We start from the raw sequence: 13,836 nt of genomic DNA on the forward strand, positions 1-13,836 counted from the left end.
ATATAACCCATCAAGAGCCTCATACACATTACACTAATTGAGGATTTAGGCAATGTGAAGGCATTTTAGTAAGCTCTGGCTCTACTACCATGTGTGGTTTGAGCAATTGATGGCCCACATATTGGCTTTGTGCCAACACACGACAGAGAATAAGTTCAATGCAATCTTCTAAACTTTCATACAATCGCAGAGCAAGTTGTTTTGGTGCAAGATACGTACAAGTCTGCGTGTCTTTCCCAGGATCAACCCCTGGTCTCTTTGCACTTTGCAACAGCACCATATGACTGCAAATGTCACAACTTGAAATGTCCAAATGAAGATGACATGGTGAAGATACCTAAAACAGATCAAAACAAAACTGATGAGTAACGAAACATGACAAAATTGACACCTTACAAAGTCATCTTTTTGAGGGCACCATTTCAAAAACACAATCAGAGATAAACAATCAAAATGAACACAAAATTCAATGTGTCAAAACCTTGAACAACAAAGACCTGTGGCCTAGATTTCCCTGAACTTTCCTTTCCTAAAAAATGTCCAGCACATACTTTTTTCTTCATTACAACAATAGTTGGTTTAACAGTTAATGTGATAATATATAAAGAGATACTTACACTCATATGAAGATGTTGTCAATGGTATCCTGATGTAAGTCAACTCCTTCTTCCTCACCACTATCATCTTCATTTGGCATTTCCAGAGATTCACCTGGTGGCTCTTCATAGTCTCCATCCTCTATGTAGTAAGGGATATCGCAGGCCTATGTTGTGCAGCTTGCTGCAGGCCATGGTGATTTGGCACACCACCTTCTCGAGTGAGTAGAGGAGGGCTCTGCCAGTCTTGTCCAGACAGCAAAATCTGTTTTTTAGGAACCCAAAAGCCTGCTCCATTGGTCTCTGAGTTCTTCCATGGGCTTCATTGAAGCCGACTTCCCCTGGAGTTGTTGAATTCCTCAGCAGTGCCAACAACCATAGTCAGTTAGGATAAGCTAAGTCATCGATTGAATGTAAGTGCTTTTGATTCAGGTTCACTTGTTCCATGGTGTGTTGTGGGATTAAAGCAATATGTGTGCCATAAATTCTCCAACCACATGTGGTAGGTGACCCAAAGCATAAAAATCGTCCTTCACATTTGCAAAATTCTCATGTTGTGGAAACTGGATGAAGCTATTGATGTGTCTCATCTCTGGAGAAAAAACTTCTTGTAGCACACCACTGAAAGTTGGTTGTGACATTCCACCAGATACTCCCACAGTGTATTGGAATTATCCTGTGGCCAAAAATGTAAGTACTGCAATGAGTTTGATGATTTTTGTAATAGATGTAGGATTTCTGTTGTGAACCAGAAGATCAGGCTCAAACTGATGCCATGAATCAAGTAAGTTGATTCAGGTTCACTTGTTCCATGGTGTGTTGTGGGATTAACGCAATATGTGTGCCATCAATTCTCCAACCACATGTGGTAGGTGACCCGAAGCATAGAAATCGTCCTTCACATTTGCAAAATCCTCATGTTGTGGAAACTGGATGAAGCTGTTGATGTGTCTCATCACTGGAGAAAGAACGTCTTGTAGCACACCACTGAAAGTTGGTTGTGACATTCCACCAGATACTCCCAAAGTGTATTGAAATTATCCTGTGGCCAAAAAATTAAGTACTGCAATGAGTTTGATGATTTTTGTAATAGATGTGGGAATCAAGTAAGTTTGCATATTCAATCTGAACTTTTTGATATTGTCCCTTTCTTCCATGATGGCAATATGTGGAAATGGGCAGTACACTTGGGGCTGTCATCTCCTCACTCTCCCAGGTTTCAAATGTCTGCATTAGAAGAAATGGGTACATTTTAAAAAATTTGCCACATAAATTATATTTTATTATTAACACAAATGAAATGTTATGTAAAAAATAGATATGGTTTCACAGCATATTATAAGCTACTATTTTTGTTGGTCATTTTTACTTCACAAATGTCATTTTGTAGCTGTCAATATTTAGAATATGAAAGAGTATGTAAATAATATATTTCTAATGTATAATTTACACTTTATTTATTTTTAAATTCTTTCAACCTAAATACCGTCAACGGAGGTACACACAACATCGTGCAACTATCGCATTAAACCACAATTACGCACTACACATAATTGTTCGAAGTTTCAATATGTAAACAGTAGCCACCATTTTGGGTGGTAGTGACTCACTTAACAGTCACAAACACACTATTTGACATTTTAAAATGGATGCCGCCTGACCTCGCCGTTAAGACATTTATACTGAGACATCCACGGCGGAAGTTGACCGCGTAGTGGCTGTGGAACACAACTGTCACAGACATAGGATAATGTGTGTGAAAACAACATATGAATGCCAATGGTACACCCATCTCTGCTGAAGATCGCATACACGTACACGGCGGTTTAAAAAAAGCTCACTTGCCTCCTAACACTGCAGCCATCAAGACCTTCTCCGCTTTTGCTTCTGTTTGTGACATCTGGGAGCAACTAGGACAGGTCAAGCAAGTGAGAGCGCCCCTCCCTTCTTGCTAGAGGAGTTGGAGTTGCTAGCACAGGACATCTTTTCCCTGTATGGCTAGCTCTATGGCTCACCAGAGGAATAGGTACATGTTTGAAATGTATAGTGTGAATCTGTCTAACTGTTTTTTTTCCTATTAACACAAGCGACAAAGTATCTTTCAGTTCCCGAATGAAGTGCAGTTATTGATGTTAAGTGTCATATATTTTGTTCCTTTCATAGGACAATGATGTTGGGGATTTGTAAGCACTTCACAATGTTAAAAAACAACAACAATAGTACGTGTTGAGTGTTTAAAGGCTTAAATTCTATTTGGTCTGTATGTAGAGATATACCTATGTATATGTTTGAATTACATGTGAAATGCAGAAATCTCACATCATGTAAAAACACATATTATAGGCCCTTATTATGGCTTTGGCGGTCTTAAGACTGCTATCGCGTTGGCGTCGGAGTCACCACCGCTGAATAAGATGTCCACCCACCGTATCATGATGATGGCAGTTTGCAGAACGTAAGACCGCCAGAGCACCGCCAACATCGCCAGCCATTCGCCGACTGCCTCCATGGTAATCTAGGGATAGCATCTGTCATAGGGCGGTACAGACAAGTTCATCGCCGTCCAAAATATGAGTTGGTTTTGTGATGAGCCGATCGTGGCGGTGGGACCACCAGCTTCGAGTCGTCGGAAACTAAGAATTTGGGGTGCATACTCGCCATTTCCTTTTCTCTATTGCAGTCTCTGATGTGGATCCCTACCTCCAGGACCCCCCTTTATAGCAGCAGCTGACACTGAAGAAAATTACCCTTTTGGCGCAGAAATCCAGGTAAGTCCAATTTGTATATTTACCCATTGACCAAGACTGGGCACATATCGTCGAGACTCCAGCAATGGGTAGTAGGTATTTGTTTTCAAGTGTCATGCATATGTGCACATTTGACATTTGTGCAGTCAAAATATACACACATGCATTGACAAATCTAAAGAAAAATTAACCGCCGTAAAAAAAACGCTGCCAGGCTATTGGGAACATTGTAATGCTGCAGGCAACTGCTGCCGCGGCAGTCTTCTTTCAACCACCACTACGGTGGTACGGCGTTCGGACAGCAGAACTTGTAATCAGGCCCATAGTCTTTACAAGTGTACATATATATGTTTTCTGTACAAACCAAATGAATATGATGTGTATCATGACCACTAATCTTCCTCCTTCCCAGATCAGGGGCTCAAAAACAGTTGATTGAGAGCTACCAGTAGCACTCAGACCCCTTCAGAGTTGCACACAGCCTTGAGGTCAGTTATTAGATGTCCAAAAGGTCCTTTTTTCATATGAAAGTTAAGGGAAGGCTGTGTTCATATGACATCATGATCATCAGGCTGCAGACAGCAGGGCCTGACATTTCAAAGTGTTTAATGTCCAAACTGCAGGCCCCTTATTTCTAGTGCCCATTATTCACTGTGCCATAAGTATTCATGCAAGATGCAGTCCTTTTTTACATGTGAGAAATTTTAAAGTGCAGATAAATTTTCCATGATATGAAGTGTTTGGTAGAGTATTTCTCTGCATTTTAAGTTCCCCCAATTCAAAAGGACATACAATTGCATGTTTGGGTCATCCATGTAACTGTGCCACATATGGCAAAAACTGTGTCCTGTGATACAAGTACATACCACACAGACTCTGTCACCCGTACAATTATATCTCAATCATACGTACACATGTTAATGCATCCCAAAAGAGCACGCTCTCACCGACCCACATGGTAGCCCTTTCATAGTGCCCTCACTGAGAAACATTTTTTGTTACAGCCAGGATTTTTCCTATCAACATAAAGGGTGACTCATGTCCAACGCACAGGAAGATTCCTTGAAGGTGTTAGTTTCATACAATGTGTATGATGATGTGCTTTGTCTATTTGTTGGATAGGAGCCCACCTGATTCCTGTTCACTACCAAATAACTTTTCTGAGCAGATACAAGGCTACCTAAACAGCACATATACATCAGGTTGTTTGATATCATGAGGGGCAGTTGTACCAAACAGAACAATAGTCTTTATGTTGTCAGCTGTGATGCTGCTTCACTATTGTGGATGATGTAATGGAAGTCCTATTACAGGTGAGATAGCATAATATGCATTTATGATACAGTGGATGTACCAAACATCACATTGGTAAGTTGTTATTCTACACAAACAAAAAGGAGCATGTGAGCCAAAATGATCAGTCACATCAGAATTAATGACTACATTTTAGATTCAAAACATAGCCCAATTGTGTTTTGCAATACTGTTTCAAACATTTTAAAAGTGGCGGAGTGGAATGATGTCTTACCCCTTCACAAATATGTGTGTAAGCCAGGCTGTTCTTGGACAAATAACTGTGAAAGGCATACAAGTTTATTTCAAATACAGTCAGGAATATGTATACATTGGTGATAGAGTGACACATGCCCAAACCATTTCTCAATATCATTTGTTATGTTCAGATAATAAACCAATGATGGAGAAAAATGGAATACTTAAAGGGATTTTGGCAGATGGAATGCTCTGTCACATATATGTAGGAGTATCCCATCTGGAAAACTCCAAATCAGGCCCACCTCATGACTCATTAGGCACATGTAGAAATGCATCAACATGTAATATGTCGTATATTGTGATTTAGATTTGAATCTTTCAAGTAAAAATATATATATGAATCAGTGTATGTAATGATTTCTTTGATGGTGTACCAATTTTTGCCTGAAGTGAAAGCTAGCATATTTTGTGAAACAATTTGACTATGGTAAACAAACTTCAAATAACTAGAAATATTTAGGAGTCAAATGTGAAAATGTTTTTGGTCTGTACTGAGGTGCATAAGAAATTCTTCAAGGCCTATGTATTTACTTCTGCTGTAGAAGTCATTTGTCAATCCACCCAAATGCCTTTTTCTTAATGTCTTCAACAGCATAGGTATCTACACAGTACATGATACATTGTTTAGCTACTTCTGTGCAGAATCCATTTCATATCATATACTTTAGTTATGTGAAGTAAGTATTACCACTGTGAAATGCCCAAACAAAGGAAACAGACTTTCGGTTGATACAAATATAAGCACAATATTGCAGTATTTGTTGACACATTAATTCCTATTTACCTTTTTGAGAATTTAAATAATGCATATGTTTTGGGCCTTGTGAAAACACTGTTCAAAGATATCTTTGGTTGATATCCTTTCTGGTGATATAAGTTCACTATTTTAAACAACAAAGTCCAAGCATTCAAAGGTGTTAAACAGTTCATGGCGAGACATTAAAATGGATGAGAGACAAGATCATACATGATGTAGAAGTTAAAATGGAGAATGACAAAATTGTGACCAAAGGGTTTCTGAAAATGTTGCGTACATGCATTAGCTTATGCTAATGTAGAATCAAAGTTTGAGAGCCTTGAAGCAGGTGAAATATGAAAAATTGGAAACTGTTTTGTGATCAAAGTTCATGATCATTTCTGTTTACACAGATTGAACACAACTATTGAAGTACAACAAATGACAGTGAGGCCCTGTAGCTGCTAGCACCTAACCTGCTATCCCCAAAAAACAGTAAATAGAGGGAAGCTCCCCAAAAGTATGTGTGCACCCAATCATAAACACCCACTATCAAGGTGCGGTCCTCAACTGGACTATACAATGTTCAATATAAAAAGCAATCGGTGCACCACCATGTAACAATTCCATAAAGTGCAAGTTCTCTATCCAGAGTCGTGTTCTTCAAACTCTTCTTTTATTTCAAATCACAATTGGTGCTAGTGTGACTATCGTTGGAATGTACACATTGGTTTCTTTCCTGGTCTATTCTTAATAAAAGGGCTTATAATGTTTTTAGCATGTATATATCCTGTGTTTTAGAATAAATTTCATTTTTAGCCTTCTATGCGTCACATTCTTTCTTGGGTTTCACAAGATACTCTATTAAGGAGAGGGCACATTTGGTTGACTGATAGTGTCCAGTTTTTAATGTTAGGTCACACTAAACGGTATATGTGTTTGTCTTGGTGGGTCTCTGTCTCCTGCTATATGGGACACGATTGGCTTGAAACATGGTTTTGACAATATAAATTATATAATGTTGGTATTACCACAGTATAGCTGTGTTTGTTTGTTTGTCATATTGTAAACGGTGTTTTTAAGTATATTTATATATGTATGTATTTGTTACTCAACAGCCGTGAAGAAGGCAATTTGTAATGGATGAAACACGTTGACTGATCTACTCTACATGTTGTATGTCACACTAGAACCAATTGGGATTCAAAATAAAAGGAGCATATGAAGAACATGACTCTGGAAACCGATCTTGTACTTTATGGAATTGTTACATAGTGGTGCACCAATTGTTGAACATTGAATACAACTATTGTTATAAGCAGATGGAGGCGACATTGGCCACTGAGGCAGGTAAAGCAGCTGTGCCCTTTTGTTCAAGGGCTGACACCATGACACCGAGAGACCCAGTGGCACGGATGGTGAGGGGAATGCCATGGAGGCGGCCAGCTCTACAACATCCTCTTTGGATGCCTTCATGAGCAAGCACTCCCTAGTGGTGGTGGATCCAACAGGAACTCTACCAACTGCATCCTTTTCCTGCCACCCAGAGTACCATCCCCAACCTCCCACTTGCTCCCCCCCAGTTGGCTAAACCCACCCCCCCTAAAAGTGGTGGTGTCTCCTTCTCTCCAGGCACCTCACCCCCGGCCCCTGTCCGATGGCTGCGCCGAGTGAGCAGCTATTGACCTCCTCCAGAACATCTCTGAAGGTCAGACTGCACTACTGACTGCCATCCAGGGGCTCAGCTGCCATATGCAACAAATGGTAGCATACCTGGAAGTCATTCACAGTGCTATGTCTGGCCTACAGAGGTCTCTTCAAGATTTAGTCTCTTCACTGACCGCAACCTTGCAACCATCCCAACCTTGTGCCCCACCTCCCGCCGCATACCAATTCAATTCCCTATTCTCAGACCTGCCCCAAGCACATTACCACCTTTGCACACACCCACTCAAACAGACACAAGCAGCACACCCACACAGAAACTAAAACACCACAAAAAACACATGCACATAACGAAACATACAGACACCATACCCACCACACACACATGCACCATCACATCCACAGACACTTGATGCACCATCACACCCACATGCCCTGCCACCACCACCAGTACATTCACAGACACTGCACCCACCACCACACCCACATGCACCACCACATCCACCAGCACATCCACAGACATCGCACCCACCACCACACCCACATGCACCCCCCACCAACAGCACACCCACAAACATCGCAGCAACCACAACACCCACATGCACCAGCACTAGCACATCCACAGACTGCAAATAGTGTCCCGGTGCTACGAGAGCACACCTCCACAATTCTCCAAGGAGAACCAGAGCAAACCATACTCAGTAGGTGTACTGCTCGATTTTCCCGGCCCTATTGTGTTGACGGGTGATTAGGGTGACTTCAGTCTCTTAACATTCAAGCCTAAGGGTTAGAGTAGTGAATGGAGCCTATTTACTAGGCACTTCGACATGATCCTGTGTTCTTCCCCATAGATCAGGGCTTGCACACATATCCTAGGGGATAGATTCGTTAGTATTAGGGATAACCTGCCCTGTAGTGAGGGTATTTCATGGAGCAGTGCTGAATTCAGGCCTGGTAGGCCTCAAACGGGAGAGACTCCATCTTTCTTTCTGCTCCGGCAGCTTGAGATGCTTCTAGGTTAAGGGGGATGTTTTAGTTATGAGGTGTTATTCGCTTGGAGAGAACCGGTTCAGACCGGCCCTTATCGAAGGATTGTATTTTTCTTCATGCCGAAGACACTACATCAGGCCGGCCGGCTGGGAAAGTGTCCTTGGTACGGGGAGGTACAAGAATTTGGTGGGCGGCAGGTTACGGGCCGGAATTTTCCATGAGGAAATGCACCTCTATATTAGTGAAAGTCTGAGGCAGTTACGGTGCACTTACTTCAGTCCGTAGGCGGCATCTAGCCGCTAGCAGTAAAGCTACTACTTATTCCAGGGAAGACAGATGACAAACTTGAAGGCGGAGAAAAACCGAGAGACAGATACTCTTCTAGCAGAATAGCCAGAGAGGAGAGAGTAGCCGATGAGGAAGAGGTCCCAGTGACTCGGAGAAGGGAGAAGGGAACAGATCCGCGACTGCGGAGGTGTGACTTCCAGGCGAGCCGAGGCACAGACGAGAAGGGAACCTAGATGACCATTGAGTGCAGGCTACACACGACTAAGGTGATGTCGACCCCTTTCTTATTAGAGTGTACAACCTAATCTTTCACTTTTCTTTGCAGGTTATGTGTTACACAGTAATGTTATGTGATTGCGTATATAATGAATAATAAAGTACTCAGTTTGTAGTGAATCAACATGTGCTGCGTGTTCTTGTATAAGAGGGTAGCCTATTCTTCTAGTCAGCTGTGACTTGACATGAACGGATGTTAACCCTGATCAGGTAAGTGGTAACTGAATAAGGGAGAGAGGAGTCCCTCGAACCAGAGAACAGGTTGTGCTCAAACTGGCAGTTCTTGTGTGATCTGATAAATAGTAAAACTGATTCCCTTGTTGTATGTTATGGTAATCATAGGATGAACTTGTACTGAGGCTGCCGTCTGGGCAGGAAGTCCTGGGTCCGTCTGGGACCGCGAGGCTGAGGCTGCCGCCTGGGTAGGAAGTCCTGGGTCCGTCTGGGACCGCGAGGCTGAGGCTGCCGTCTGGGTAGGAAGTCCTGGGTCCGTCTGGGACCGCGAGGCTGAGGCTGCCGTCTGGGTAGGAAGTCCTGGGTCCGTCTGGGACCGCGAGGCTGAGGCTGCCGTCTGGGTAGGAAGTCCTGGGTCCGTCTGGGACCGCGAGGCTGAGGCTGCCGTCTGGGTAGGAAGTCCTGGGTCCATCTGGGACCGCGAGGCTGAGGCTGCCGTCTGGGTAGGAAGTCCTGGGTCCGTCTGGGACCGCGAGGCTGAGGCTGCCGTCTGGGTAGGAAGTCCTGGGTCCGTCTGGGATCGCGAGGCCGCCACTTGTATTATAAGAGGTCTAGATATATACATATATATATATATATGTATATATATATATGTGTATATATATATATATATATATATATATATATATATATATATATATATGAGTAGGAATCCCCTGTCCTTAGGTGGTATATATATATCTGTGGTTACTTGTTGTGAATAGGCCCTAGGGAGAGGGTAACGTTCTGGCTGGGTTAGAGAGGCTCTGATGAGTGGGTTCTATCTGATCCGAAAACCCAAGCAGAACATTTGGCGTCACGAACCGTTTTCGAAACCTGTGTGCGTCGTGTTGTCTCGTGTTTGCTTTCGGCGTGTGCGTGGTTTTGTTTGTATATTATTTGTGGTATAATTGTGTGTATAGTTTTTCTTCTTCTTTCTTTTCTTTTTCTTTCTTTTCTTCTTTCTTTTTCACGATGTTTTCTAGACAGTCAAAATCTACTTTTAAGTTGCCCGTTGATATTCCCGGATGGGATTCAACGCCTTATGAAGCCTTAGCCCGTGAGTGGGCTGATTCTACTGGTTTGAGTGAGAATTGGAATTCTTCTTTGGAGCTGGCGGAGCCGGCTAATGTGATTACTTGTTTACAGAAGGCACCCATCTCGAAGGGTGAGGAGATTCCCATTTTGGGGCGCAGAGGTTGGATTGTTCTGTCTGCGTACAGGATTCTGCATGAGAGGTTGTTGAAGCTACAGATATCTCTTAAGGATGTGGAAGCGCACTTTGTTGAGATTCAGAATTCTCATACTTTGTTGCGGTGTCAAAATAAGTTGCTTGCTGACAAACTTGAGACTTACCAAACTATTGCCGAGAGGGCGGCTGTGCGAATTGCTCGTTATAAATACAAGAATCGGCGCGGTCGGGTTTCGACGCGAAAGGTGCGTCTGGTCGTGGCGAAAGCCGGACTGGATTGGAATCCTGATGAATGGGATGGTAATATCTGGAACTCGAGTGATTCTTGTTCCTCGGGTGAGGAATCTGTCAAGCGCGAGTCCTCTCGCTCCGGCCGTGCTTGTAAATCTGCTTCTTGCGCCTCTGATGTTGCACCCCGTGATTGCGCTCGTCCTTCGAGCGGGGTTGATGCTTCTTCCACTGATTGTTCCTCTACGTGTACTGGTCGAGCTCCTTGTGATGCTCATCCCGCGGTCTCGGCGCATCCAGTTTTTCGTCGGAAGTTGCAGCAGTCTCCCGCTGCTCCGCAGGGTGTTTCTTTAGACTCTTTAGAGGACTTTACTCAACAAGAAATTAGTGATATTTTGCAGCGATTTCGGCAGCGAGCTGGTGAGACCTTGCTCACATGGATGGTGCGCCTTTATGAACTGGGCGCTGCTGGCATTATGTTAGATAATGGCGATTGTTTGAAGTTTTGTTCCTTGAGTTCGGATTCTACTGTACAGGATCATTTTCGTAACTATAATGGTGGTGGTCAAATTTCTTTACTTCAATTGGCGACTGAGGGTTGTAATCAAAAGTATCCTACTGAGTCTGATTGGCCTGTGAATGACAAACCGTGGTATACTTTGCGCGACGCTGCACAACGTCTCAAAGAGAAGGTGATGAAAACGGCAATTTTTCTGGGTACTGCTGACAGGTTGCTTGATGGTTTGTTGACATCTTCTGTGCGGAATCGTATCATTCGTTCTTCCCCTGTTGCCTATAAGCAGGTCATGATGACTTTATTGATTAATCAGACTGGTAACGTGTTATCTACGGTACTGGAATCAGTACGCCAACTCGGTGAGTTGGGTGAGTGGTTTAAACCTGAACGTCAGTCCCGGCCTGACACTCGTACTCCTGGTGACAATAAACTTACTAGACGTGATATCTTTTCTGGTCTTCTGGCCGATGGTGTGGGGAGGGAGGACATTGATGGTGAGACTACTGCTCGTTTGTGGGAGTTGTTTCGCAAACGTGGCTTGGATCGGAAGGAGGGTGCCCGGCGTGTTCGGACGACTGAGTGTGATCGTGGTGGTTCTGACGGTAGCGGTGATGACGACCGCCGTGGGCGCTCTGTTCGTCGTGATGATCGACGTTATGTACGTGATATGTCCCCCTGTCGTGAGAGAGACAGAGAGAGAGAAGAGGAAAGAGAGAGGGAGAAAGATGATTATGTTTACAGCAGACGTAGAGATGATAGGGATCAATCCCCTGAGTTGAGGAGGAGAGAGGATCGTCATAGTTTGGCCGATCGAAACCAGCAGTGCAATGCAGAAGACACGAATCCATTTCGTACTGGGAATGGATATGAACAGGAGGTACCGATACCTAAGAAACGTGAGAGTCTTTATCCTGATTTATCCTGGTACACAGAATGCAGTAAGCATGACTAGGAAATAGGTCAAGCTCCAGTACACAGATGGGCTCACAGAGATAATAGACCCTATGTAGATATTGAAATTTATTGGAGACATCGTAATATCCAAAGGGCCCGAGCATTGGTAGATACAGGAGCGGAGGCCACTCTTATTCATGGAAAATCAAAGAAGTTTACAGGTCAGCCTTTTACAATTACCGGATTAGGTGGAAAGGAAACTCCTGCCGTTCAAACTTTACTTGAAATGAGAATAGGTAGAATCCCTAGAAAAGAATACTCTGTACTAGTGGTGCCACTCTTGGAATTCATAATTGGAATTGATATTTTGAAAGGAATGACTTTGCATTTAGATGATGGATGTTACCAATTTGGAACTACGCATTATATATCGTCCAGGCCTATACGGGTTGGTCGTTTACGAATGCCCCCCATAAAAGTTCCTCAGGCGACAAAAGTGGTTTGTCAGAAGCAGTATCGTATTCCAGGTGGTCATGAGGAGATTAGTACCACTATTCAGGAGTTGGTGGATGCAGGTGTTATAGCCCCAGTTACTTCTGCTTGGAATAATCCTGTTTGGCCTGTACGTAAGAGTGATAATTCTTGGCGTATGACTGTTGATTATCGAGAATTGAACAAACACACACCCTCTTTGACCGTTGCAGTACCGGATGTCATTACTCTAATTGAAAGAATCCAAAAACATCCAGGTACATGGTATGCGTCCATTGATATTGCTAATGCTTTCTTTTCGATTCCGATTGCCCCTGAGTGTCAGGAACAGTTCAGTTTTACGTGGAATGGGCGTCAGATGACGTTTAGAAGTCTTCCTCAGGGCTATGTGCATAGTCCTACGATATGTCACCGGCTGGTGGCAGAGCATTTGGCTGAGGTACCGGTTCATCCACAAATTCAGATGTGTCATTATATTGATGATGTTTTGATCCAAGGCGAAACACAAGAGGAAGTTCAGACCCAATTGGACAGAGTCATTGAGTGCCTGCGTGAGAAAGGTTGGGAAATCAATCCGGATAAATTACAAGGCCCGTCCCAGGCTGTAAAATTTTTGGGTATTAATTGGCATGAAGGGCACCGTGAAGTGATCCCTCAGGTTAAACAGAAAATTCTTGATTTTGCAGTTCCGAGGAATAGGAAAGAAGCCCAAAGCTTCATTGGTTTGTTTGGTTTTTGGCGTCAGCATATTCCTCATTTGAGTCAAATATTGGCCCCCTTGTACCGTGTCACTCGTAAAATGAATGCATTTGAATGGGATAAACTACAGCAAGATGCGTTCAACCTAGCAAAAGAGGCAATTCAACATGCTTTGGATTTATGGCCCGTACGTGATGGTGAGGTGGATTTGAATGTGTCTGTACAGGGCCTTTATGCGAATTGGAGTTTGTGGCAGAAGCAAGGCAGGAGTAGAGTGCCGTTGGGTTTCTGGACCAAAAAGTTACCTGATGCTGGTGAGCGTTATACACCTTTTGAGAAACAGTTACTTGCATGTTATTGGGCTCTGGTGGATACCGAGCAACTGACTTTGGGACATGATATAGTTTTGCGACCTGAAATTCCTATCATGCAGTGGGTTATGAGTTCGCCGAAAACTCACCGAATTGGACATGCTCAAGAGGCGAGTGTGATTAAATGGAAATGGTATATACAAGACAGGGCACGTGTGGGACAGAAAGGAGTTGCATCTTTACATGAGCAGGTGGCGCGAGCGCCATCGACTGAGACTGAGAGTGAATGTTCCGTACCTTTAGTACAGGAGTCTCCTGTCAAGTGGGGTAGACCTTTTGATGATTTGTCCGCAGAGGACAGAAACCATGTCTGGTTTACGGATGGTTCAGCAAGGTTCATAGGGACGAAACGGCACTGGAAAGCGGTGTCCTATAATC

General features: G+C 43.4%; 1 long non-coding RNA gene across 1 annotated transcript in view; it reads left to right on the forward strand.

Annotated features, from left to right (window-relative positions):
* LOC146798591 (uncharacterized) overlaps positions 1-13,836 on the forward strand; it is a 128,276-nt gene that overhangs the window by 105,889 nt on the left and 8,551 nt on the right. The window contains exon 3 of the long non-coding RNA XR_014968729.1: positions 3,277-3,364. This is a non-coding gene — a long non-coding RNA (uncharacterized LOC146798591). The remainder of the gene's footprint in view (positions 1-3,276; positions 3,365-13,836) is intronic.

Source organism: Triturus cristatus, chromosome 9 (genome assembly GCF_964204655.1).
Source record: "Triturus cristatus chromosome 9, aTriCri1.1, whole genome shotgun sequence".
Classification (NCBI taxonomy): domain Eukaryota; kingdom Metazoa; phylum Chordata; class Amphibia; order Caudata; family Salamandridae; genus Triturus; species Triturus cristatus.